The 26,165-nt window shown below is 42.0% G+C and overlaps 1 protein-coding gene across 1 annotated transcript in view; it reads right to left on the bottom strand.

The window, feature by feature from the left end:
• bcas3 (BCAS3 microtubule associated cell migration factor) overlaps positions 1-26,165 on the bottom strand; it is a 304,969-nt gene that overhangs the window by 80,224 nt on the left and 198,580 nt on the right. The gene's annotated exons all lie outside the window — the stretch shown is intronic.

The raw sequence follows: 26,165 nt of genomic DNA, 5'->3' as shown, positions 1-26,165 counted from the left end.
GCAACTTTCAGTCGCAGCTCAGCAGAGGGAAACTGCTGTTTTCTGTTGACAAGAATGAATCAGACATGGTGGCCTCTATCCCCAAATCACACAGCAGAACAACATCCAACAGGTGGAGAACCTTACACAGGACAGCACTAAAGGCTGAAGAATTTAATACGCTGATGGTGTATGCTACCATATAACAACACAGAAGTAAGAGGATATTCAGAAAAGCAGAGCATCAAATGGCTCTGCATGGCTGCACTGTATTTTTCCACCTCAGAGACTATACTTTTAAGAGGTTGTGCTAAAAACAGTACCAGATAACCACAGTTCAGCATTAAAACTGTGTGAGTGAACAGTTCGTGAACATTCAATAGTAACATTTTTTGGTTTGATGTTAGTAAAATACAATTCAGGCTGTGTCAGGTTTCCTACAAAACATACACAGGAATGTAAATTATTTGTATATAAAGTTCATTTTAAGAGAGACAAACTTCATCTCTGTGCCTCTACTGTCCAAAACCTCCCTCTTTTACTGCCTTTCCCAAAACCCTCTGCTTGCTATCGTCCCCATCACATCCTTGTCCTATTTCTCTCTGTTTCTCAGCCTCTTTTCCTTTCATCTCTTTGCCTTCTCCTACTCGCTGTCTTCCCAAATATCTGTGTGGCCCGGCTTTGCTCTCAACAGTAACTCAACCCATAAACAAACTGCCTTACATGCTGTAATCACAAACCCCAAACTGCCAGACATTAAAAGGGCGACGTTTCATCCCGCTACAAAAAAACAGGGAGAGGAGGAAAAGAGGAGAGGAGAGAGAGCTTCAATGTTTGAGCCTCCTCCTCTTAACAGATGCAGTGTGCAGTATCAGTTTGCTAAAGTGCAACTGGGAGGAGAGATAGATAGCGATGGAAGAGGAGCATATCTTTGAGGAGTTCCACATTGCTCCATGCTGATCAAAGTGCTCTGCAGCCTTTGTGGCTAATTGTGGGGATTATCTGTAAGTGCTTGGAAAAGACCAGCCTGGTTTTATGGGCTCGTTGTCACACACACTCGTATGCACGCACAAACACACACACACACACACACACACACAGAGTCTCTGCTGGTGCTACTGCGTCTGGTAATCACAGAGGAAATGCACGACTGACCTCAGATGAATAATTCAAGTTTTTGTGTATTTGTGGAGTATGACAATGGTAGAAAATAGGACGGAGGGCAGACTGAAGAGTGAAATACTGGTTTAGAAATGGGAAGTGATCCAGGAGACATGAAAAATCATACACACACACACACACAGGCAGACATATCCTGTCATCTTGATCCAGTTTCAAGGACAGTGGCGAGACTGGAAGGTTTGGAGTGCCAAACGACTTGTCAGTGTCAGTTGTAAAGCAGCCTCCCCTAAAGCCACTTCCCCCTGCTGACACACACACACACACACACACACACGCACACACACACACAAAACTGTGGTCAGCTGAGCGGATCCTAAGTGAGGTCAGGAGTAGTTTGGAAACACACGCACACAGCTCACAAAGAGACTTTCTTTCTAGGCTTTATGAGTCTTCTCTATAGTTTGCCTGACCACAAACACACACACTCACTCTCACACACGTACATTTACACATAGAGAGACGTGCAAAAAAACTCACACAAAGCTGATATAGCGGATATGGTTTTGTGAAGGGGGAGAAGGGTGTATGGTCGGCGTCAGGTCCAAGCAATTATCCAAGTGTCCAAACCTCTTTCAGGCAGCCACAGCGGAGCCAGACAGAGCGCGCGCGCACACACACACACACACACACACACACACACACAGACACACACAGACACCAACAGAACTTTCAACTCCAACCTAAGGATTTGCCCAGGATAATTCCACTTCTATTCACCATGAGAGGTTTTACAAGGTTAGCTCCAAAATCTCTGAACCACTGCTAACTACAAGCGGACTACCAGCTGGCCCTTGGCCTCCAGTCTGAAAGCTCAAGTGCTTGATTCTGGCCCACAGAATGGCCTTTTGGGCTCGGAGCCTCGAAGACCTTTCCAATAAGACGAGCAGGGAAGACAATGGCAAGCAGCTAATCTTGTCTTTATGCAGCCTTTGTCTGTGAGTGGGGGGTACTTGTAGAGGCGGTGCTCAGGTAAGGCAGTGTGTCAAAGGTTAAGCTGGGAGATTCAGACTTGCACACACAAGTTAATTAAAGTTTGTCTAAGGGGGTGAGAGTGTGTCTCGAGGAGGCCGCTAGCATTCGAGGGCCTGCCTGAGAAAGGAATGCTGTCGACTTCAAAGTTGGCTGACTACAGCCGAGTTGTTTTTAGAAAGTGCTCGTAAGGAAAAGATATCTGAAAAATCAATGTACAATTTTCTGTTTCTCTGCACAGTGAGACAGCGCAGGTGGAAGTCCATAATTGGGTTGGACTTGGACCATCAATTTCAGGACATATTTTTCTTTTTAGCAACCAGAAAATACATATTATTATACCCACTGAGTGAGGTAAAACAAGAACAAATTACACTCATAAACACACATAGACGACTGAAAATCTTTTTGACCAGCTGCACAATAATTTACGAGCCACAATCATTACTCGATAAATATTTTGAAGCAATCATTTAGTCCTATAGTTCGCACTGTTGCGCATTGAATAAAACAACACATTTGAATACCTCTCCACAGGCTGAGAACATTTTAAATTATTTCATGACATTTTGCAGACCAAATAATGAATCAAAATAAATAAATAAATAAACAACTTGCAGTGTTAAATTATCAGTTTTAGTGTTTTTGTCACGTTGTCTTTAAAAGTCCCCAAGAGTCTGGGTAGGCGTCACAGAGCAGAAGTCATTTTTAGAAAGTCGTTGATGAAAGGTGTAATAATCTACATCCAGAAATGAAAGTAAAAGATATTCCAAATGAATTGACAGAAATGAAATTGGGGGCAATCCAGGTGTTTTCTTTGATGGATCAGCTATAAAGCCAGATGTTCGCTGCTGGAAGACAGCTGTTAAAAGCGCTTCATTGTGCAAGCTCCCCAAGTGGTGAGTGAGTAGCCCTTATAGCCAAAAAATACAGAAATAGCAGGCAGTAATTTCATAATGACATGACAGCTAGTGATGCACGGTCAGGTGCTATATGTTGAAACATGACCATTTTGCATCCCTTTTAGAGACATTTTGCAGGTGGACTACATCTCTAAAGAGCAAATGTTGTTTTTATCTGTACATATGGTACTTTCTTAAAAAAGAGATGTCTAAATTCTGTCCAAAAGTTCTTGAAACTACATACTCAGAACGACACTCTTCTAATATCATAGCACATACTACAAAATAGCTGGGAACAGGAGTCACTCCCGTGTTAATGCTACGTTAAGGCTAGACTTGGGTCTGTTGGGTAACTATAACCATCATGTCTCGTACATGAGAAAAACAAAAGAACACACAAGTGTGCATTTCCAGATACACACTAATACTGACACTGTCAATGACATGAGACAGAATCAAGCTCGACTCAAACAGAATATTATGTTAACTGAAATGATCAAACTTGGGTTGCCGATGGCCTAGGACGCAAAAATGCCAGAAACAACCCCACCTGCAGTATCTCACCATACATCTAATTTTATGTTTTCAAAATACTGTTCTGTGTAACGGTAATAATGAAATAGACATATGTCCTCTGAAATCAGTTCAGTAATGCATATAGTTCCAGTAAATAGTATGAGTGTACAATAAGAACTTTTTAACAAAAAATTCTCTTACAGTATTCACCTGTTCGCCAACATTTGATGGGACTTTCAGCCTTCAGCGTCAACATGGTTGATTTTAGTGGAAAAAAAAAAAAAAATCTAGGTTGGGTCACTTAAAAAGGAACTGAAAAAAAATGTGAACAAAAGAGTGAATGAAGAAACAGACAGCAGACGTGTAGAAGAGGAAGAAAATAACCTCAGGAGGAAAATAAAAAGAGAGTAGTCTGGAGAAAGGGATGAAGAGGAAGGAAGAAGGAAGAGGAGGAGAGAAGATGAGCAGACAGTGTCCTTTATGTATTGGCTGAGTGTCTCCCAGGGCTTTTGTAATGCTTTACACAGACCTGCTTTCCAAGGTCGCCGTACGGCTGCCTGTCCAGCTGTTTTCATATTCAGTTTCGGCCTCGTTTCTCTCCCTCCTGTGTGATTTTTTTTTTTTTTTTATCTGTGACGGCAGGGCGGATTATTACCAGGGGGCAACAGATTACCCACAGAAAAAAGACAAACAATGAGACAAAATAAATGAGAGGCTGTCAAGATTTTAATCCTGATTAGGATGGGTGAGGCAGAAAAAAAATGCATGCAAATGTACGGCCATACAAGCCTCTCTAAGTTATCATCTGGAAAGTGGAAAAAGAAAAAAAAATGCTCTTGAAACGCAGGGCAACCAATGACTCTGATTTCTAGTGTGATCGCTCATGTTATTCGTGGTGAAACTCTGTCCTGAGTTGTGACAAGAAGTGATATGGAAGGCAAAGGGTTGCAATGTAGCCTGGACAGGAGGTCTCAGAGCCAGGCAAGAAGGTAGATCAGCTAATCCTCAGCAGGTAGTGCTCACAGTGCCGTTAATGAGGAGTGGTGTTAGCTTAGCAGGAGGCACTAACAAGAGGCCCAGCATGAAAGCCCACAGGAAAGCCTACTGGCTGTACAGAAACTGCCTGTGCAACCTGGGTTTGCATATTCTTCTCATGGTTACAGTTTATGCTAATACAAGCAAAGCAGCCAAAATGTTTCCTCTGTCAACCAGGAATTAGTTCTAAGTAACCAAAAACTTCACTGCAGATGAGCTGGTATTTCACTGACTTCATCCTGAGACTGGAACTCTGTCTTGTGTCACTTTTGCTCCCCTTTCAGTCTCACTTTAATCCAGGTGAAAATAGAAGCATGCTGACAATGGTCAGTGAGTGGTGCTATCACTTTGTGGAGACCCCCGTGGAAGAAAGTTTATTTTGGACCGTGCTGTAGCATATTTTATGTCCAACGCCAACGAGAAGTCCCAATGCAGGCAGTAGTCTTTCATGTAATGAGGAAGACATTTAAAGCCCTGCTATACTCCAAAACACACAAAGACATGCTCATGGTTCATTTTATACTGACACATGTGCCCATGGTGTGTGCAGTCCATGTGGTAATAAATCTTGGGCGGCGAAGATGTCTACACAGATGTCTCCACACAGGCAGATGCAGAATTTTTAATCATGCGTATCCTACACAAACATGGTTTTTAGGGTGCAGAGGTTAGTCTGGTGCAATGTCTCACCAGTGCTTATGACTTAATATTGGCTTTATTTGTAACTCTTCATCATAATATTTCTTTAACCTTAATAATCACTACACTACACAACAACAATTAAATAAAAATCACCTCACTAATTTAATGTTTGACATATGAACATTCAGCATCAAAGATCGAGACAAAACTGTCCAAAAAAAATCTACTTGTCCTGTCTGGTGTCTATGGGAGATAAACACATATATATTTGTCAGAATGTCACGTACATGTGTCATGGATAACACAGGAATGACCCAGCCGTGACCCCTCCTACCATCTGCTTTGACTGGGCCACGCCAGCCACTCAGCTCAGCTGCCTACACGGTTACTGACCCTTTCCACATGCCAAAGAAGAAGACAGATGCCCCTGATACCCCAACTCCAGCCCAAATGCCCCCCACCTCCCGACAGCATTTCAGCGCCTCTCCCTGTTGTCCAGACCAGACGTGCTGACCTCCTTCATCTTCCTCCTCTTCCACCGCCGCTAGGCTAGCAGTTAGCCTCAGTCTGTAAGCAGACATTTGCCATGTGATGACGACAGAGATATATCATTGTGCCACACACGGGTGGGGTTTACACAAAAAATCTTTACGGTATAGTTGGTAAGAAAGATCATGAAACACTTCACATTCATTCGCTAGACAGAGTGAAAGAGCCTCAGACAGACACACACACACACACACACACACACACAGACATACACACAGGAGGCCGTGGTCCATCCTCTGACCGGGCGGTGACCTGACAGCCCAGCAGCTGCTGGCTGTTTGATGTTTCACTCTGAGGATCACATTTCATTTCCAGACTGTTCAGCCAATAGGAGAAAGACAGAAAGACAGTGACAGAGGGAGGCTCTTCTTGCTCTTTTTACCCTTTGCCATAGTGCTGACGACCAGACATTACCAAGCACACTCTCATAAGACGTGCACAGTGTGAATGTACTGTATCTAAACTTATGTAAAGATGATCGACATGTGCAGGCTGACAACCACATATTCATATCTCTGCACTTCACAGTAAGAGGCTAATTTATGTCAAAAAGCACTCACACATCAAGAAAGTCAACAATGGTACATCAGAGGAAAGTGTGGTGTGTGTGTGTATGTGTGTGTGCAGCAGATGGAGACAGGCTGAACATTAGACCCTCTGGCCTGATGACATGAAGTCATCACACGACAGCATGTTGAACACTGCCTTCAGATACACACACACACACACACACACGCACGCACGCGTATGTGCGCACACACACAAGTGTATGAGTGCGTCTTATTTAAAGCACCAAAACACACATGCTAAATTGGTAAATGTGTCACCTTTTACTGATTTTAGAGTACTTAAGATGTACGATCTTAAGATCCATTTATCTGAAAGGACTTAGGACATTACAGTTAACTGATGAGAACCTGTATAGATGGCTGTATGTTCCCTTTAGATCAGCTACATACTGCCATTTTATTTACAACCATTTTTAGGATGTACGTGACTTTTGGAGAAAAAAACAATAGACTTGCAAAGTCACCACAACAATCCAACTTAACTTAAAACGAGCTTAACTAAAAACTTAAACTGAAACAAGCCTGTCTAGATTCTGACAATGGAATAAGGAGTAAAATAGAACAATGGAATGGAAAAATCACTTCTAACATGTTTATACCAAAAGCTTTAAACAACGAAAGACCCTCTTTGCACCACCAAAGAACAACCGGCACTGACCGAAATTCAAAAACCAAAACGGTTTAACTACGGTTGCAATTGGTTTGACAAAGCAGAATGTTAAACATGTAATCGTAGCACCTTGTGTGTGAAAGAAGAGGACTGTTGTGTCGTCACTCATGTCCTTGTCTTTCCCTCTGCTGTTCAGAGTGGATCTGGCCTCTTAGTGTGTGGCCACTCAAGAGTGAGAAGACGAAGGGAAACTGCCTCGGGCTAAAGGGCAGCTTTAGTCAGTTCACTTAGAATGAACACACACACACTCACACACATACATGTGAAGAGGGTCTCAAATAAGCATCTTTACCAGGAATTCAAGAATAAGGAGGCTTCGGCGCCATGCGTGGCTGCTCTCTCTCCACTGAAAACACACACACACATAGACGCAATGTACTTGAGAGGCAGTCACAAACATAGAAAATGCACACACCCTCTTACACACATTCCACAATCACATAACAACAACTTATGGACCTTCTTCTGCTGAATGGTTGTGTACAGCACTGTGCATTCCTTCCTTCCTGTTAGAAAGTGGGATAATCGTTCTTTGTTTGACGAGAAGGAGCTAACCAGCGGGCCTGACATGTAAGCTTATTACCTCCTTTAGCCTTCAGCCTTCAGCCAATGCTGCTTAGAGAACAGCTTTCTACACTAAAACTGCTCACTGAAGGTGTTGTGTAACACTGTGTCTCGGTGGAAGGGGGTGTTGTTTGCAAGCAAGCTTTTTATGTAGAGTTCAAGGTCAGTTGAAAAGTTAATGGGGGGTGCGGTGACTGTATCAAAGCCAGGTAGTTACAGTGTTAGTTATGGTAATGAGGCTGTGGTGAAACGCTTTACATAGTAGTTGTAAATTTCAACTAAGAGACAAACCTAAACCTTTTGAGAGCTTGACGTTTTCAATTTGTCACTTTCTGTTTCAACACAGGTGCCAATACAGTAACATATTTTTTATTTTCTCATGTTTTAGCACCCCAGTCGTAATATACAAAGTGTAGTGTTAGCTGTAATTTGGCTTGCTAGTATATCATGCACTGAATGTGTGGGTTTGCTGAAGCTGTGACCGTATGTATGTTTGGATAGGCTATTTTTCATACATATTATTCAAACATCATGTTTCATCATGCCACATCTACGTGCATCTTTGCATTGACCTACTACGCAATCGGCTCCAGCATTCGCTTTGTGTTCATGTGCCAACTTTCAACACTTTTCTGATAACGGGTGCTTGGGGTTTGATACGTGGCTCTGTTCCTATAGAGAAGCGTTCCAGCGTTCCTGGAGGTTATTTTGAAGATTTGTGAATTTAAGTCAGTGAAGATGGAACATTCCGCAGCGGCCTTTTGGATTAGATTTAAATGCTTTTAAAGCCTTTTAGAGACTTCTGAAAATTCTCTGATTAATGACTGTGAGTGAGCACAAGCATGTTCAAAAGGCAATAAGGACAACAAAGGGTGGACACACACACACACACACAGACACAATTAACCTAACGTGGACATACTGCCTTGATAGTCTCTGACCTGTTCCTTTGGCATGGCTTACCCTTCTCAACACCCTCATAAACATGACAAGGCCTTGGGATCAAAGCTGTCTAGGCCATCAGCCCCCTTACATACAGACACACACACCCTAATGCACACACACACACACACACAGATGCTGCTTTGACTCAGAGAAGGCTCTGTGTCTTTAACCATCATGAGTCTGATTAGAGCCGGTGGTTCAGGAGTGTTTCCACATCACACAGCCCTTCTTGGCAGAACTCTGCTCTGCTAAGAGGCACTAAAGGCCACAAGCTTTTCACCTGATTGCCACTGAGGGAAAACACTTTTGCAAAGATTAGTGTCTTTGTTCCAGTTCTGTGAATTCAGAGCTGCTCTGCTGCTGCCCTGAAATGAACAGCAAAATGAATTGTCCTGTTTTAAAAGTGACATTTCCATAGGGACAGAGAGAGAGAGAGGCTAATGCTGATTTTTAAATGGAAATGTGAAATGTGCTTTGTAATTCAAATTAAAAATGTAAATAAGACAAAAGAAAATCTGGAGTCCCAAGCACAACAGTAACAGATATCGATAGCTCGGTCTAAACCTTTCTGGGAACATTCACAATCACGTGTGTCTGAGCTTATTTACCCATTTTCACCACGCATACTCCAATATGTATGCATGTCATATGTCATTGGTTAGTGCATAATAATTTCAATTATTCATGTTTTCCTGAACACAGCTATGGCATTTAAACATGCAGTATAGCCACGTGTTTTTCAAATCTATTATGGTTAGTTTTACTGATATAATGCAGTTAACCTATTTTGCTGATATTAGAAAAGAAAAAAAAAAAAAAACACCACGTGTGACTGGTATAGCGAACTCCAACACAAAACTGAATGTGTCTGAGAGGTGAGAAATAAAGGGAAAAAGGGTAGATTTGGCACTAGCGGTAAGCAAGGCGTACTGGAGAGGACTTGCTACCTGCGAGCGTGACTCCTCCTGTGAAAGCCATTAGACCATAGTGCGGCGCTCTCAGCTTTGTGTGCAAACTTGTGTGTGCGTTTGCCAGAGTGTGCATGACAGTGCTTTTACAGCCCCTGCTTACCAGTGAAGCAGCTCAGCTGTATGGCTGCGTTTGCCATAAGAGTGAGAGAGTGAGTCTTTTCGACATGACCGACATCTGACCTTGAACTTCTGAACTCCCTGCTTTAAGATCATTTCAAGGAAACAGAGGCTTTGAGGAATCAAGATTTTTCTGCACAAGTGAACAAATTCAGGTGGGAAGAGAATGATAACAAATATTTCTAGATACTAAGACTGAGAATTGATATATTTAGATTGGAGTGCTTTCAGCTTGCTGGGGCAGAACCTTTGTCGTTATTATAAGATCGTTTGTCTTCAAGGCACCTGTGTGTGCTCTGTCTCTGTTGTCTCTGTGCCAAAGATGATCAGTCTATGGACTGAGATGAATTTTGAAGCCAGTCACATTGTAGTGACTTCAGAAAAATGAATGTGAAGTTTACTCTTTGAATAATAAACTGAATGGGAAAATGACTAACCAGCTGTTCATTGTAAGCATTCATAACTGTTCACATACTTTATGGTTCAACTTTGACCTAATCTAATACATTACATACACACTGCAGAAAAGGGATAATTATTGACATTTCTGAGTTTTATTGAATTTTCAGAGCAACTTTTTGCTTGTTTAGAGCTGATCCTCTGATCCTCTGAGAGCTCATGTTATGTCCTTTTGTTTCAGTGATGTTGCCGTGTTCGTGAGGAGATAGTTCTCTAAAACTAAAAAAAACCAACACTACAAAAACAAAAACCCAAAGTTAGAGGGTCGGATTCTGAGGGAAACACACAGGATGATTGATTTCCAAATAAAATATTTAGACCTTAACTTTAAAAATACACGATACGGGCACAAAACTACCTCAACAGTAAAAGAGAAAATACACGTATTAAAACAAATACAGACATCAAGAGACACATGCACAGTGGAACATACACAGAATCTGAAGCTGTGGACAGGTCCAGCACCACCTATGAGACTGTGATCCCACCTCTTCTTCTTCCAGTGTGATGCCACTTGGGTAAAGGGTGAGAAAGGAGGAGGGAGAGATGCTATAGAGCTAAGTGCCTAGGTGTTAGTTTGCTGCCTGAGGACATGAAGCAGCACTCTGGGATTCTGGGACTCCAACTCCCAAGTGCTTCTGACACAAAATGGACACCTCGGTCTCGGAATGCCACTCCACATTTAGAGGGAAAAAGGTCAGCCATTGGTCTTTTTTTTTCTTCCACAGAAAACATTCTAGCCTGAAGACTCTAGTTTCTTTTCTATCTACTATGTGTAGTCTTTTTAGAATTACCCTCCAACTACTTGTCCAAGTTCAACTCAGTCAAGGTTCCCTCACCTTTAATCAAACCTTGTTAACCTTGTTCAAAAGTGTCTCTGGTCTTTTAAGCTTTCACGCAACTCTGCTTCACAGGTCTTCCCTTACTCCGCTCCAACTGGGCAGATTGTCACTGAACTGATGCATGACAAAGCAGTTCATTTTTCTGCTGGTATTTAACTTGTATACAGTGGAGCTCTTAGCTTTGTAATATATTTATGTTGAGATATGTGGTGTTTAAACTCTATAATACAAAAATAAAGCATCTGCTGGCCTGCTTCTGAGCTCATCACATACACTGAATTTGATGCAGCACATTAGCCCAGAGCGGCATAGAGTTGCACCTCAGGGCTACAACAGGGCTACCTGATTTAAGGTGTCATCTTTAATTGATGGAATGCATATCTTGAGTTGATAACATTTAAAAGTAGCGGGCTGATGTACGGTGTGACAAGAGCGACTATAAGGAAAGAGGATAAAAAAATTTAAACTTCATTTTCCCTGGTATTTTTGCTGACTGTTTTTCCATCACACATTCAGGGAATCATGACTCATACAGTTCAAAGCAAACTTGATGAAACAACATAAAGCAGATATCTGAAACAGTGATGCAGGAGAAAAACCAAACTTCAAATCATATAGATCCTGATGACCCAGTACTGAGAGCTGCACTCTCAGTACTGGGTCATTATGGGTTGTCCACAGTCAGCAAGAAGTCACCACGACTTGCTTGAGGGCTGAGTCCATCTCAAGTTTGGCTCAGCATGGTTGAACTGGTAAAGGAAACACAAATCAGCACAGTCTAGTTTGACTTGACGTTGCCAAAAGTGCTAATGCCCATTGGTTGCCATTGCTGCCCATCAGAGTGCATTTGCAAACTGGAAACTGTCTGAACCTCCCCATGTAGCTGCACTGGATGCCTTTTGAGTCTTTGCACATGCACATGGGGTGCACGATCCAGCAGGTGAGCTGCCAGGGCACCCTGCAGTCACTCATCTGAATGCTACATTCTTCCACTCCACAATCTTGGACTTGTTTCTCCCCTACAGCCAATGCTGTGGCTGGATCCATTAGCTCACTAGCACTAATGCTGCAGATTAATGGAGGATCAGAGTCACAGGGTAAGCGAGGGCCAGGCAACATACACGCACCTTATCCCAGTAGCACCCACTGAGCTAGTTACGTTGGCCCTCGTGATAGTCAACAGTCTTACACACACACACTCCTGACTTCGCTGGTGCTGTAAATCTGGCCAGCAGTCCATGGAGAGCCAACAGGGAGTTAATGGCTGCCTCATAAAACCCTGAGGAGGAAGGTCAGGACTGCAGCCGAGATGCCTGATGCCCTAAATGAGAAGCATGTGGGGGGGTCATGAGGACAGGGTGCGGTAGAGGTGAAGGTATTCCCATGTGTATTCAACCTTTCCAACAGGGGGAAGGGTGGCATTTTGCAGTTGTGTCTTATGGGAATGAGCCATGACGTAAGGAGCAACTATTGTGGTCATGTATCTAATCTCCATTGCTCAACTTATCAACTTTTTTGAACAAGTTTTTAGCAATGATATTTGAATCATTTGTAACAAACTATACATTGCAAAGCCTTAGTATTTTGTTGAGTTGCGTTCAGACAGAATGCAAACTGTTCATTTGAAAATGGATATATTTTCCCTGCAGATTTCCTACAAGGCAAGAGACAGCAGATGGGACCATACACAGTGAATAACCATGGACGAAATGAATGAAGAAAAACTTTTTAGCACTGAAAACAACACATTAATCTGAAAACCAGCCAAGCTTGATGAGAGAGTGACTTTGCTGGTATGTTCTTTATGTATGACATCTTTTTGCATGCCTGTCTGTCCTGGGGGAGACTTGAATCAAGGGTCTAAGAACTAAGGGTCTAAGAGTGTATTGTACAATGTACATGTGATTGAAGCCACCCTAGGAAAATTGTTCTTTGTGATTTTGGGTGATATAAATAAAGTTGACTATAGTTGACTCCTCATGGTTCTGTCATTCATATTAATTGCATGCTCATTTGCTCCTGTGTATTATCATCATCACTCTGCGAATTTAAGAATAATGTAAAAATTAGGACTATCACAAAGTCATGAATTGTCTGCCAGCTAGATTGGCTTTTAACCACATTTTAAGGTCTTCATTCGGCAAATGGCTCAGGCACAGGACCAAAAGGAGGAACTTCAGTCTCCTGATACACCATACATGGAAAGAGATCGTAATGGCCTCCTTGATCTGTTTTTCACATACTTCTACTCCATTTGCTGGTGAGGCCATGACTTGTGGTTTATAGTAGTTCAGGTGCATTCAGTGAAATGGTTTGGCCAATCAAACTGTGGTCTGGATACAACCCAGCTTTCGAGGAGGCCTATCATTGTCACCGTAGAGCTGTGCAACTTAACTGAGCTTCATGTGGCCCTGGGGACTCCCGTCTTATCAGCTGAAGGCCTTTGCTGCTTTAACACCAGCCTCTGTCATACACAGCTCTTCAGTTCAAAGACAACACTGCATGGGAGATCAAAGCATGGCCAATCTGGTATGCACACACACAAACACACGCCATCGCAGCACTAACACACATTACACATGATAACACATCCATAATCTCAGTTGCACACTCACAAACACACATCTGAACACACTGGCTCCGACCGCACATGCCCCTGGCATTGATCAAAGGGAAGAATGTGATAGATAGAGGGGAGATAAGGGAGAAAGAGACAGAGCGACAGAGAGAGAGAGAGAGAGAGAGAGAGAGAGAGAAACTGAGACAGGAGAGAGAGAGAGGGAGAGAGAGAGAGATAGAGTGAGAGAGACAGAGACAGACAGAGAGAAGGTGACTCTCTCACTTCAGTAATCAGGCTGCTGTGTGTGTGGCAATAACTGAAGATAAGACTGGAACACACAGCTCCAGTTTACACACATCTACAGACTTTCCATCCAGTGTTGGAACAGTGACCACACACACAAGTACATTACACAAAAGCACAAACCTATACTATATATTGTCGGGACATTTTATTGTTTTTTGTTAGTTTGTTTTTGTTTTTTTTTAAACCTAGCCAAGCCATGAGTAGTGACCATTTTTCCATACAACTTGAAAGGCCTTGCTAAAGGTGCTGTTTGTCTTGATAATGTAGTGGTTCCAAAAGGTTCTCCAAACTAAACTTTTTCGATACCTTTAAAAACCACACGTTAGAATTGTATTTGATCTGACACAATCGTTGTCACAATCATTTTGTGATGAGATTATACCTGCCAGACAGTGGACAGTAGCTGTCTGTAGTGTACAGGCTGGTAGGATCCAAGGTATCCGCGAAGGGTAGTGGCAGCATTGGGCCCTACTGCTGACATTCCAACAGACAGAATGCAGACGTTGCCAGGCGGCAGCCACTCGCTGTCTGAAAGCAGCATTATCCCCTACTGTGAGGATGGATGTGATGACACCTGGCCAGAACATGACTGTATCTACGCTCTCACCCTTACTCAAAGCCAAAAATAACACGAGGAAGCATAATGAAGGGAACCTACCTGAAGTGTGTAAACTTACTGCAACATTGCTCTGTGTTTGTTTACTCTCACTCCACAGATTACAGTTAAAGAGGTAACTGAACTGAGTGAATCAAATCAAAAACAGTGGCGATCAAAACTCTCAGAGCAAAAATAACATCTGTGGTCAAAGTGAAAAAGGCCACTTAGGGATGCCATGGGCCCTGATTACATAGTGGTCTTGTGCACCAAGCTTTTAACTGACAGACTGTGTATTTCTTTGCTGCTTTGGTGTTGTATTTCACAAAGATGGGGATTAAGGCCATGTGAAAAAAAACACTGTTTCCAAGATTAAACCTAGAATTCGGAGAAAGTTTGAATTTGGAGTAAAGTTAGACTTCTGAGAATAAAGTTAAAAACGTGACACACAGTATTCTGACATTAAAGTCAGACTTGGTTCTCAGAATGTAGACTTTGATTTCACATTCCTGACTTTAATGTCAGAAATATGTTTGCTTTGTTCATGAGAGAGGTCCCTGACAACGCTTCCTTTTCTGTCTTCCTGAACATGTCAACAGGAACTGAAACCTGAAAGTGTTACACTGAGTCAGCAACATTTTGAATTTAAGAGCAGTATATGACATCTATCCATCCATCCATCCATTTTCTATACCGCTCATCCGATATGACATCTAATTTTACGATTTTCATTGTGAGGCATTAAGCTCTAATTTGACACATCTACACCAGAAACAGGAGATATGGAAGTCTTTTTCTTAACTTGCTCGAGCCCAATCCCGCCCCTTTTTCATTTTGGTCAAATTTCAAACCATCAGTGCACCATCAGTACCCTGCATTAGCTGGTGCAGTTGGTGCTGTTGCTACATGGGAGAGTGTCCTATCTAGATACATCCTTCCATGTCAAAAGCTCATCACTGTTGCCTTAAATATAAAACAATAGCATGGGTGCTATGAAGCACATCATCTGCCTCCTGTGGTCAAAGCACTTGGCTCAGATTATGATTGAGTGTAGCATTTTTCTTATGAATTCACTGCAGTTTGTTCCCTTGATGCATTATTATAATTTCCGTAAGGATAATTTTATCTTCATAAGCAAGTACACGCTCACAACACACAAAACTTAAGTGTGTCCTTATATTCTCCCTCTCAGCTGACACAAACACAGCACTCCTCCTCGCATATTCCTTGTCCGTGGGAGCCTGAACTAATGCCCTATCTGGCTCTGCTCTGGTACACAGACTGCTTTCATTCCTAACGAGGGCCTGATGAATTTTCTTAAAGGCGGTGATGGGCCAAATTGGAGCTGATATGTCCCATCCGGCAGGGTGGATGGGGCCATAGGACAGAGCCTTGTCCTACCGCCATGTGACAGCCAAACCAGGCCAAAGTGAAAGAACCTATTAGCAGTAACTGGTCAGTTTAGTGTGGATTAGGCTTGCTTATTTCATTATGAAGCACATGTGTGTATGTGTGTTCTTGAGTGTGAGTGGTTGGAAAAAGGGGGGAGGATGAGCTAACCCCTGAGGAGACATCTTCACTGCAGATATTAAATACTGTAGACACTACTGTAGACACCAATACATCTATCCTCACTAAGTGACAACAGGTTTTCTAACTGTTTTCCTGAAATGTTTGTGTTTGTATTCCTGTTCTCAGAAATGTGTGTGCATAATGTGTGATAGGCAATTAAGTGAATAAATACAAGGCTTGAGTGAAAATCTGAGTATGTTAAACCAGGCAGCATGAGGTCTGTGACATGTGACTGTGTGTGTTTGTGTGTGACAGTGTAAGGTGAGGGAAAGAGGGCATCAGATGAGCGATCTGGGTGGGTTGTTTTGACACACACAGATACACACACACACACAGATACACACACAAGCCCATTTTGGTGAGGGTAAGAGAGGGGGGCATGACGCGTCAAGCTGGAGCCATGACTCGGTTGTGTGTGTGTTGCGTGAGTGTGAGGGGGTTTATCCCATTGTGTGTGTCGACAAGCCACCCCATTCAGCGCCTGTGTGGCTAAACTCTGCTAATGAGCGTTGCCTCTGGCTGGGCCTAGCTAGCACAGCACTCATCACTGCTAAACCCTTTAACACACATGCACACACACACACACACACCCTTAACCAGAGGATGGTGGTTGGGGCTGGATGAGGGGCATTGCAAAGAAGTAAGGATGGGGGTAGGAGTGTGTGTGAATGACAGAGCGAAAAACAGAGAGAAAGGGAAAGAATGAGTCAGGATGCGACCTCATCAAAAGCTGACAAACTGCAGCTACAGTAAATGTGACTGTTTTCATGACAAAAATGTTCAGAAACAAAAGAACTTCTGGAGTTTCCACTGGAATGCTGCTCATGTCAGAGTGGAAAATCCACTGAGACAAAAAAACTCACAGTTGATAACACATACTACTAAAAAACTGCATACTGTCTAATGTGTAATACTGAATAATAATATACACGGTTAGCTATAGCAGGTGTTTATGCAAATACAGCTGTTTAGTATTTTAGCCAGATTAACTGCCTAATCTGTGTAACTAGAGATTTATTTTTTAATAAAAAAAGAGATTTTAACTGGTGTAATCGGTGAACGGTCTACAGTGAAATGTAACAAGGTACATTTAATAAAGTACTGAACTGAGGTAGTTGTACTTTACTTCAGTAATTTCTTCTAATGCCTTTCTACTTCTGGTCTACTACATTTCAAAGAGGATTGCTGTACTTTTGACTTGCTGCTTTTCCTTCTAATTATTGAATTTTATAAAGAAAGAAAACAAAACAATGAACTAATGGATAATCAGCAAATGAATCCATTATGACAATAATCTTTAGGTGCAGTCATTCTACACTGAATACTTTTAACACTTTGAGTGTAATTTCCTGATTATACTTACAAACTTTTACTTACTTACAACAAAATATTTTTACAGTGTGGTTTTAGTATTTTACTTAAAGGATCTGTGTACTTGCTCGACCAATGAAATTTGTTATACAAAGTTAATATTGGCTTAAGAGTCACTGAATGCTACTGGTATTCAGAAGAAAAAAAAAAAAAGACCTCATAGTTAAAGTGCAGGAGGAGATTACACAGTGCTGTAGGAAAAGCCAAATCAAAGAAGCCAGAGAATCCTTAAAAAAAAAAAACAAAACAGAACTGAATCCATGGAGGGTGGTCATATGAGCCACTGGGCAGAAGGAAGGAAGATGGGAGCTGGGGGTGAGAAAAGGAGGGCATGTCATCCTCCATCAGCACAACGAGCTCCCTCTCTTTTTTTCTGCTCAACACTTTTTTTTCCATCACCAGCAAGCTATTTCCAACCCACAATGCGCGTGGGTGCATGTGTGTGTGTGTGTGTGTGTGTGTGTGTGTGTTTGAGCGAGTGAGTGTGTGTTGGAGGTGAGGTTTGGGGCCGAGGCCATTAAAGCTCTGTTAAAACACTTCTGATGCTGTTGGCTGATGCTGAAGCAAAAGGAGAGTGAAAAAAAGAAAGGAAGTGAGACAGTGAGGCAGGGAGCGCACACTCAGTGGCTATCTCGGCCCGCCCAGCAGTCTGCTGGCAGCCTGTCAATACTATGAGCACAGAGGTGCGAGATGAGTCAACAACCTAATTCTAACATCAAACTTTCATGGGCAGTAGAGGGGAAGAGCAGGACGGAGAGACGCGGGCAGAGATGTTTGCTGTTAACGCTTTCTCCATCACCTGACCTTCACTCCTCCAAACCTTTTAAAAACCCTTTAAAAACCGACTCCTTTTACACACTCGCACACATACACGCCCAGGAACACACGCGGGGTTACACTTTTAAAGTTCTGACCTCCGGCTGAATTACATTTGGAGCGTTTTAGCAGGATATAATAGTGACCCTCTCACTCTCTCTCACGGCCCCCCCACACTTTGCAGAAGCTCTCTCGCCTAGACGGAGAGAGAGTGCCGGTGGCTTTATTTATTAAATATGGCCTGAGAGAAGAAGCAACACGGGCGAGTTGAGAAACTGTTTTAAGAGGCTGGCTTTTAATGGCTTTCTGACACGCTGGGGTGGTGGTAGTTCAGTGGTGGCTTGGAAGGGACACCTCTTGAGTGCCGAATGGTGTTTGTCTAAGCTTGTTGTCCCACAGCGTGAGCGTGTGGGAATGTACTAAAGATCATACAGTAAAGAAGGAAGTACTACAGTGACTGTATATGCAATTAGCAAAATAGGAAAAATAATACTAACACCTGGATCATACTAGTTTAACTAGACAGCAAATTTAGTAACTTAGATATTCATTACTAGTATATTTTGTCCAAAATACCATTTTCTGCTATTTGTAAATAGCAGAGGAGGCCTGATAATTGTACCAGGGATTTGGTGACATTATGTCATGTACCTGTTCTTTGGATCTAAAAGGCTCAGCCAAGGTAACAAAAACACATTCAAAAATGATTCTTAGGTACAGGTGATTACACACCAACACAAATACCTGTGGCTGACCAGTTCAGATCCTAAACTGATATCATACTGTGTACACTTATTTATCAAAGTTTTGTTTTTTTGTCTGTCGCCAATCACAAGCCAACAGTGGTACAAAGCAGACTGCTAGCTCCTTCAGATTTTGCTACAATTTGCTTTTAACCTGTTAGTTTCTCAGATTGGTCGTTGAAATGTGTTACCAATTAGAGAAACGCACTCATCAGCATTGGAGAAGGAGGCAAAGGGTGGTTCAAGAGCAGCAGATGTTCTAGAACATCACTGTCCACAACGCTTTTGAATGTTCAGCCAGACTAGCCGCAGTGATAGCCATGCTACTCCTACCTGGACTGTTTCAGGCTAATTTGTGATTGCATCCCAAAAAGGGATGCGGATTGGCCAAGCAACAGAAAATCAGAGACTGTTGTGCTCACATCTTTACAGAGACCTGTCTCCACAACAACATCCCAGATTAAGCTGTTCTGAGCCAAGAGAGCGCAGGGTTCTGGCAGGAAAAAGGAGGTAGTTTCTGTGTTTACTTGAGTGATGCTTGGTGCTCAAACACAGTAGAAGTTGATGGACAGTGTTTCCCAGATGTCAAACATTTAATGTGAAAACGTCAACCATATTATCATCACCCTTTTGCTGCTCTTTACATTCACCCAGACAAATTAAAAAATGCACAAAATTATTTCATGGGTGTATATGTATATAAATATAATGTTGTATTTTATTTATTTTTAGCCCAAAGTATTCTAAATTTACTTAAGCATTTAGTCTGATATCTTATACACCTTTCTGTCAATGCTAAAGTTCCCCTCCTTTAGATCTGCTTTCCCGACAACGCTGATCTCTGCTCGAGAAAAAACGATGAAACTGCATAAAAAATACAATACCTTAAATAACCAATGAGGTACATTAATCACACACACTATATATACATGCTGAATGGTTATAATACAAAGAAAAAGAGCTGAGGTTAAGTAGGGAATTCAATTATTTATGACCACATAAAAAATACCTTAAGCCCCATTTCATTGTTGCTGGTCTAAAACAGAGTTATATTTGAGTCAGTGTCAGTCAGTGCCAGGCAGTCTCATCCACTATTTATATGAGGTTCTTAACCATGGCTAGTGAATGTTTTGTATTATAGTTATGATGATCTCAAATGTCTGGCACAAGATTTGAACAAATTCAACAAATGAACCAACAATCTGCACAAAGTGAAATAAAACTTCACTCAGCCTTCCCGAGTAACTGAAGTTAAATTTCATTGTTTGCATTTTTGTTTTTAGTTTAAGTGTCCTATAACTGGCCTAAATGCTGTTTCACCTGGTTTATTTTGGAAATAAAGCGTTTGAGGAAAAACACTATTAAAGCTGAAGCGCAACGAAAGCAATAATTGATGCGCCTCATTTGATGCTTCTATGGGATGCTGCAGGCAGCAGATTTGAAATGCCAAAGCCATGGAACCAGCAGTATTTAGGGAAAAATCTTTTGTAACTCAGATATCCCATATTAATTTTCTATACAGTTTGAGTTAATCAGAAAAAAATCCAACACCACTGGGCCAGCAATAATTTAAGAAATTCTACTGTATGTTGCACCCATACAAATACAGATATAGATTTGCCCAAAACATGCACACTCAGTCCCAACAACAAGTTTCACTCCAGTTCTGACGCTGCATGGCTCTAACTTCTTCTCCTGCCTCCTTACAGCTGCGACTGAACATTGTTATGTTTATCTCTGCATTATCGAAGTTAGCTGAATTTGGTCTTCACTGATGAAGAATTTCTGTGTGTAGTCTCTCTCACCTTAGCTTTTTATTCCTTTTAGTTTTCTCTAAACATCCTGTGGCTGCAGAAAAAACAGCTTTGGTCACTGGGCCCTGATTTGATTTGGAGTCGGGGCAACAGGGCAGTTTAAAATGCTGTTTATATTTTGATATGTATTCAACCAATTCAAACAATAGGTGTTCTTCAAACACATTTGGCCATTAGGCACTTCTGGGCTATGAAACTGTCAAATTAAAATACACAGTGAACAACTACTGGTCAGTTAAATCCATAAATCTCCAGATATCCAGTAGGCCTCTGAAAGCCACTGTATTGCTCTAAACATATCCCTTCCGTATGAAGCTGAGTCATGCATAACCCTGATTTATGGTAGTTGAGCCCCACAATCAAGCTCAGACAACTCAGCCACCACAACACTGTCAAAACCGTCACGTTGCCAAGCGGAGAAACACACCCTGGTTGGTAAATCACATTCTCTGTGGTTGTAAATGAGCGGGAAAAAGCTGACAGCCAACTCCATCTTGAATCTCTACTTTCCTTTGAAGGGCCAACTGTAAAACATCTCATCGGGCCTCAGCGGTTGGGATTTTTTGGCAGATGAGGACAGCAAGGCAAACAAACAAGCTTGGAGGGTTTCTCCAAATGTCCTTTGATGGTGGAGTGATGGGCAGGGTGGGAGAGCAAAAACGAGGGAGGGACGATTGAGGAAGACAGGGAGGGACCACATGGGAGGAAAGACTGGGAGTGTTGACAGAAGAGGGATGGTTTGAAAAGTGTGAGGTAGAAAGATGAAGAGGTGAAAGGATTAAGAGAGGACATACATAAAATAGTAAAGAGGAGGGGAGGTGTCAGGGCTAGGTTTGACCAGGGAAACATTTTAGGCCATCGCTGACATTAGATTTTACAAGCATCAAAAATAAAAATAGGCCATTTTAATGGCAAAAATTACAAGACACACAAATAACACAACATACTTCAAATGAAAGGTCATATACATGAGCAACAGGACAGACCCTTGCTCAATTCAGCACTCCCTCGGTCTGCTATGACCAGCTGGGGGCTACAGCTAGCTGAAGTTGGATAACTTTCATTCAAGCAGCGCAGTGATGATGTCTTCCAGGCAACTGACTTAAGAGAATCTTCAGAAAAGAAGGAAAATTTGACATCTTTGTAATTGTTCCAGTGGCCACAGTTGTCACTGTTCAACACTAAGTGGCTCTTGCTTTAAGACAATTTGGGGTACCCCTGGGTATTTGGGGTTAAGATCCCGACCATGAACCACAATCTCTCTGTTTCAAATCTTTATTTTGCATCTTTCGCTCTCCCTCATCTGCTGTCATTTCTATTGTCTGTAATAAAGGCTGTGTTTTGCAATTCAAATTTTCTATGGTGTTATGTTCCCAAAATGTTTCAAATGAAGTGCTTGAGGGATTGTTTTGTCCAACAACTTCCCATACATTTCCGATGTCGAAATCACCAATGGTATATTTTTTAACTCCCCGTAACCAAAAATCTGTCAAGCACACCCACTACGCACAGCAATAAGCAACACCAGGAATGCCTTTGAGCAGTGCCTGTCTAAAAGTGGGCATCCATCCCCATTTAAACAATTCATCGTGTTTTGTCCCTCTTTATGACAGCAGGCTTTTTCCACATGCAAGAGAGTAGTCATCCCAAACAGCTATAAGCAGTTTTACCTGATAACATGGCTGAAAACTGAATGCGAACTAGTTAGTTTCAAGGATTTCAGACACAATTCTAACTCCACAAGTGATGAAACATTTCTGCTTCGGGATATCTAAAAACAAGTAGATGTAGTAAATTTTATTTAGTTAGTTATACTTACTTTAGTTATTTAACTAGATTATTCCAGATGTTTCCAACAATGTTCGAACCCACTAAAATCAGCATTTTCATTCAAGTTAATGGATCATTTCATTTGGTCGCCTGTCGCTATGACTTCCAGAAGAGAGCCAGAGAGTAAGGAAGGAAGTTGGAGAAAGTGACTAAACGTAATGTGAAGAATGTGGTATAGGATCAGATGTCAGTTACTTCCTTTTCATCACCCCCATTACATCACGAGTGGATGCCACTGGTTTTTTCCTCATTTTTAATCCTATAATTTCTGGGTTAATCTGTCTCCTCATCAAGTGGTCTGGTAATTAGGACATCAATATATGGCAAAGGAAAACAAAAGGGAGCTGGTGAAAAAGGAAAATGTATGGAACTGAACAGTGGCCCATTTTCATCATCAACAGAAGAGAGCACCATGTTCTGCTGACGTGACCATTTGCCGACTCATTGGCCTAAAATGCTGAGTGACCCTAATGAAGGGTCATTTTTTTCAAGGCCCTGCTGTCCTCTTGGGTCAATGCTACACTGTCCTGGGGAGAGGCCATCGCTTGCATGAATAAGTAAAGACCGTTAGGGGACCAAAGTCCGTTGGCTGACGTTTCCACCCCACTGGGTTTTAACACATTAGGAAGCCCCATTGCCAGTAATGAGCCAGAGACAGAGGGATAGAGTTTTCTTTTTTTTTTTTTTTTGGAGGGGTGGCGGGGTACTAACACCCTCAGAGGAGAACTCCCTCAACCTGTTTTTGTTGTGTAAATGTTACTCACATCTCATGATATGAAAAAGATGTCTCTCCTGTTCCTAGCCTTTCATGTGAAATGAAGATGGTATGCTTTTTAACTACAGTGCAAGCACAAAGAAAGAGAAGGTATACCGTGATTACAACATAACCACTAGACAAGCATAACAAATTTCATACATCACAGCCTTATGCATATTATCATATCATAATTTAATCACATGGTTGCCAAGTCCTCAAATGTAGGTATAACCGAGGCTACCTACCAGGGGCACTTGTACCGATAGGAGGTACCTCAGCTATTGCCAGAGGGTATGTGAAGAGACTGTGGAGTTGCTCAACTAATTAAAAATAAATGAATAAATAAATAAAATTATATGTAACTGAAATTAGTTGAAAGTAATGAATAAACTAGAAGATTGTAGTGGTATAGTTAAATAACACCCAGATCCATCAAAAATAAATTCAAATGAATGGTGTTAATGTCAAATGATGACATTTGAAACATAACTGGTGGTGCTGATGAAGGTGTACTTGAGATCATCAGAGCATGTCTTGCTAAGTTGAAAACTACCAGCTTAAAGGCAGCTTATAATAAAACGCCTAATCACCAACGTGATTATATACATTACCATTGAATCAATTATAACTGCACTGTCATTCATGCATAAAGTATTTTAACATAATAGTTAGCATGTAGTTATGGTGCCTTCAAAAGCTAAATCTTCAGCACTTTAAGTGAGGTGTTGCGATATTATCATATTGTTAAACTGGTGTTGAACAAAGGCTGTTGTTGCAATTTGATTTCTTTGATTAGTGATGTCTTGTGGCCATACAGATAAAACTCCTTTCTCATTAGGAAAGATGTAAGTGGAAGTAGCAAGACTTCATAATCCTGTGACTAAACCTTTTACATGAGAGGTCAGGTGGATGGTTGGATGTGCTAAAGGTTGAACCCTGACATCAGAGACTGTAGTTTGCATCCCATTTCTGATCAATCGCCAAACTTTCCCTAACCTTAATAAAGAAGTTTAAATTGCACAAATTTAACAAATCCTTGACTGCAGTGGTAGCAGATCAGAAAATGCTCATATGAATTGCTTTCACCTGATATTAGGTGATTTTCAAAAAAGCACCAATAATACTTGTTAGTTATGTAGTCACAAATCAGCAAAAAGAGGCTTGTATGGGTCATTTGGGGCGCTAAAGACAAAATATTTATATTATCATTTAGGTATGAGGACAAGTTGGATTATTCATCATGTTCATATCTAATTAAGGAGAACCACTGCCAGCTATGACTGGCATTGGTGCAGCAAGCTTTATGGACAGTGAAACTGTAATTAAAATAGAGGTTTCAGGTCGTTTCAATTCACTGGGTGTTTTCAGAGGATTCATCAGGCTCTGACCAAGGGAGTTCATACTGCAGCCAAGGTTGTGTGTGTTGTTCTTGAAAGAAAGAATGTGTGTGTGTGTGTGTTTTCTCCTCATCTCAGCCCCAGTGCCCCTGTGCCCTGGCCTCTCTTCCTCCCCCACTGTGTGCGAGTTTATTCACAGGAAATGCAGGAGAGCCTTACGGGTGGCTGGGCTGATGCGAAGCGACGTGGCGTCTCCAGCGAGCCGGGAACTTAGCATGTCAGGCAGGTCAGCACGGGGCAAGCAGACAGTCGATAAAATATTCAATACAGCACTCCCAGTTCATGGATCTAATACCTCAGAAAAGCCCCCCTCCAAAATCCAAAGAAAAAAAAAATTATCATCCTCCATCCTCTTCACAGAGGCTGGCTGGGTGGCTTTATCAAATTCAGGGTGCAAAAGCCGCTTGTCAATAACGATCTCACTGTGTCCAGTGGCAAAGTTGGAGTAGATTCATCTTTGCAGGATAACATAAGGATTTACAACCCCTCCCTACCATCATTTCAGCAAGGAAAGGCTAGCCTCATTGAGAGTGAAAGTTCAGAAGTGCATCATGACTTTTTCCAACCCAGGCGCTGGTATCCTAACACAGTAGCTAACCCTAATCTAACACAGAGTCTTTTTGTCCTCCATTTTTGTCCTTCTCAAAAAATACTATCTCACTCTTTTATTTCTTGGATGTACTTTTCTGTGCCCTACATCTTTCCAGAGCCCTAGGGGCCTGAAGAAAACATACGGTGGAGTTTGACAGTGTGGCGAGTGGAGCCTGGTAGGGCTGGCCATGGAATGTCTTGTGTCAGTTTAGCGCAATGGGCGCTAATCCCAATTAGCATCACTCAGCTGCACTGAGGGTGCATCACATCAACTCAGCCTCTGCTTAGACAGGCGCCCTCCGTGGACTGGGTGGGTACAGTGAAACACCAGCTGCTATCGGCCTGTTTTGCTGATTAACCCAGACAGTAAGATGTCGCTGCTGTGTCTTTTGATTCCCGAGCTGCTGCCGCCTCCTCCCTTTGTTGTCTTCGGGTAGCTTCCGTCTACTTACATTTTTAACAAGCGTCTCCTCTGTCTCCATCTCTTTTATTGTGTCGTCTGAGTGCGTGGTATTTTATTACTTACACTGCATAGATTGGTTGAGTACACTGGATCAGTGTTACCCACTCAAACGGTTTTCCTTTCTCCCCCTGAATAATTAATGGAAATGGATGGTTAAGGACAAAGGCAGTGAAGACTCCATTAAGGGGCGAGATGTTGAGAGGTGCTGACTTCATCATTGGAGTTGTTAGCGCCAGGGGTAGTGATCCGATTCAGACAGTATCCTACGACAGACGTGGACCTAGAAGCCACCGGCTTCTGCACTAAAGCATGGTCACTAAACAAGAACTGTACATTTCTGACAACAGGACAACGAGCAGAACTGAGAGGCTGTTCACTCCAGAGCCTCATATTGTTTTAACAGTTGTCATGCAGAGCAGAGATTCCTGGCATGTATGCT

Source organism: Scatophagus argus, chromosome 5 (genome assembly GCF_020382885.2).
Source record: "Scatophagus argus isolate fScaArg1 chromosome 5, fScaArg1.pri, whole genome shotgun sequence".
Classification (NCBI taxonomy): Eukaryota; Metazoa; Chordata; class Actinopteri; family Scatophagidae; genus Scatophagus; species Scatophagus argus.
This window is presented reverse-complemented; position numbering and strand designations above follow the sequence as displayed.